This window comes from Chrysochloris asiatica, unplaced genomic scaffold (genome assembly GCF_000296735.1).
Source record: "Chrysochloris asiatica unplaced genomic scaffold, ChrAsi1.0 scaffold00006, whole genome shotgun sequence".
Lineage (NCBI taxonomy): Eukaryota > Metazoa > Chordata > Mammalia > Afrosoricida > Chrysochloridae > Chrysochloris > Chrysochloris asiatica.
In genome coordinates, this window is record NW_006408524.1 from 6,624,407 (window position 1) to 6,627,377 (window position 2,971).

Below are 2,971 nucleotides of genomic sequence, written 5' to 3' on the forward strand. Positions count from 1 at the left end.
GAGGGATGGGGTAGGAGGAAAGGTATTCCAGAAGAGATCTTGATTGGACAATCAAAAGGGAACCGTATGACACCCTTGGGCTAAGAAGTTTGTTTGTTTGACTGCCTGAGTCCAAGGTTTCCTTGCTTGCCCATATCCTTCCTTCCTTCATTCCTTCATTCACTTATTCTATAGATATCATTCCCAATTGGCCCTGAGTGACTTTGGGAGGTCAGCAGTCACTACGAGAGGTACACAGCCAAATAGATTTGACACATTATACACTAATGATGAAAGACCAGACAATCTATAGATGACATCAAAGACATTATGTATGAAGAAAGGAAAAGATTATTAAAAAGACAGGTAAGTGAAAATCAAGATGAACGTCATAAGAGATGTTGAAACTTACCTTGAATATAGAGTATCTAAACAAATGGTAAAACTGATAAAGAGAAGTAAACAGAGGCTTTCAAGGCATACCTCAAGAAGACAAAGTAAAGTATTATAAATAAAATGTGTAAAGACCTGGAGTTAGAAAACCAAAAGGAATAAAATGTTCAGCATTTTTCAAGCTAAAAGAACTGAAGACAAAAATTAAGTCTTGAATTGTAATAGTGAAGATTTTTATAGGCAAAATATTGAACAATACAAGAAGCATCAAAAGAAGATGGAAGAAATATACATTCACTCTACCAAAAAGAACTGGTAGATGGTTAATCATTTCAGTAAGTGACATATGATCAAGAAACAATAATATTGAAGATGTCCAAATTGCACTGAAGGAATTAGAAAAAAAAGAAAAAGAAGAATTAACAGATTGCTGATTGAAATGTTTCAATAAACCGATGCAACACTGGAAATATTCACTCTTCTATGCCAAGAAATTAGAAAGCAAGCTACCCAGCCAACTGACTGGTAGAAATCCCTATTTGTGCCTATCCCCTTAAGAAGATGCTCCAATAGAATACGTATGCGATGGACGGCAAAGGTGGTTTGAAATGCAAGGTCAGTGATTCAAGTCCACCAGCTGCTCCTCGGAAACCCTATACAGGGTCACTATGGGTCAGAATCACCTCAAAAGCTCTTCACTACATCATTAATATTACATGCTATTAAAATTGTGCTTAATATAATGCAAAAATGATTGCAGCAGTACGTCATCAAACAACTAGCAGAAATTCAAGCCAGATTCATAAGAACATGGAATGAAGGTCATTGCTGATATCTTTAATAAACAGCCATGAAAGTAGCATGACATATTGCCATGGCAAAGCTGCTGCCAAAGAATTCTTTAAAGTGTTAAAAAAAAAAAACAAAGATATCACTTTGATGACAATGGTACACCTTACCCAAGCCATGGTATTTTCAATAGACCCATTTTGTTATTGTTATGTGTTATGGAGTCGGTTCCGACTCATAGCGACCCTGTATAGGGTTTCCAAAGCTGTAAATCTTTACAGGAGCAAAAAGCCTCATCTTTCTCCTGCGGAACAGCTGGTAGTTTTGAACTGCTGACCCTGAGGTTCGCAGCCCGATTCGTAACCACTATTGCTACTAGAGCTCCTATAGGCATGTGAAATCAGGAAGAACAAAGAAAAATAGATGTAATTGAAATATCGTGTTGGAAAAGAATATTAAATATACCATGGACCTCCTGAAAAATAAGCAACTTTATATTGCCTTCTATTCCTTAGAAGCAAGGATGGTGATACTTCATCTCTTATACTTTGTTTGTGTTATTAGGAAAAACCAGTCTCTAGAAGATATCATGCTTGGTTAAACAAAGGGTCAGTGAAAAAGAGGAAAACCCTCAGTGAGATAGATTGACACAGTGGCAGCAGCAATGAATGCAAGCCTAGTAAGGATTGTGAGGCAGGCACAGGAGTGCACAGTGTCATTCAGTTTACATATAGTACTATGATTTGGAGCCAAATAGTACCTAACAACAACAATGGTTCAATATTCACTTTGTGCCTCACTCCTTTCTTCTTTCTCTTTGTATTTACTCATTATTTCATACCAATAAAAAGATGAGTTACAAAATGAAGAGACCAGAGAATGGTTTCTTAAAAATCACCTACCATCATGCTAATAATGTTGTTGTTGTCAAGTGTTGTTGAGTAGACTCCAATCCATATGCAACCTATACACAAGAGAACAAAACATTGCCTGTCCTGTGCCATCCTCAAAATTGTTACAGTAAGCTACCACTGGGTCAATCTATCTCATTGAAAGTCTTCCTCTGTTTCACTGACCCTCTACTTTACCAAGCATGATGTCCTCCAAGGATTGATCCCTTCTGAAAATATGTCCAAAATATGAGAGATAAAGTCTGGCCATCCAGCTTCTAAAGAGCACTCTGTCTGTACTTCTTCCAACACAGATCTGTTTGTTCTTCTGGCAGGCCATGGTACTTTCAATATTAGTCTCAAACATCATAACTTAAATGCATCAATTCTTCTGTGGTCTTCCTTATTCGTTGTTCAACTTTCACTTGCATATGAGGCTATTGAAAATACCATGGCTTGGGTCAGGCACACCTTAGTCCTCAAACTGATCTTTGCTCTAGAACACTTTAAAGAATTCTTGTGCAACAGATTTGACTAATGCAGTATGTTCTTTGATTTTTAACTACTGCTTCCATGAGCATTCATTATGTATCCAATAAAAATGAAGTTTTTTGACAACTTGAATATTTTCTAAATTTATCATGATGTTATTTATTGGTCCAGTGATGAGCATTCTTGTTCTCTTTGTATTGTGATGCAATGCATACTTAAGGCTGTGGTCTTTGATTTTCTTCACTAAGTATTTTAAATCCTGTTCACTTCCAGCAAGCAAGATTGTATCATCTGCACATCAGAGGTTGTTAATGAGTCTTTCTCTGATCCTGATGCCATGTTCTACTTCATATAATTCAGCTCATTATTTGTTAAGCATACCGACTATATAAGAATGTTGAAGAATACATCCCTGGTGCACACCATTC

The 2,971-nt window shown here is 36.7% G+C and overlaps 1 pseudogene; it reads left to right on the forward strand.

Moving 5' to 3' along the window:
* Positions 1-361: 361 nt before the first annotated feature.
* The window catches only part of LOC102820308, an 8,596-nt pseudogene continuing 5,986 nt past the window's right edge, over positions 362-2,971 (forward strand).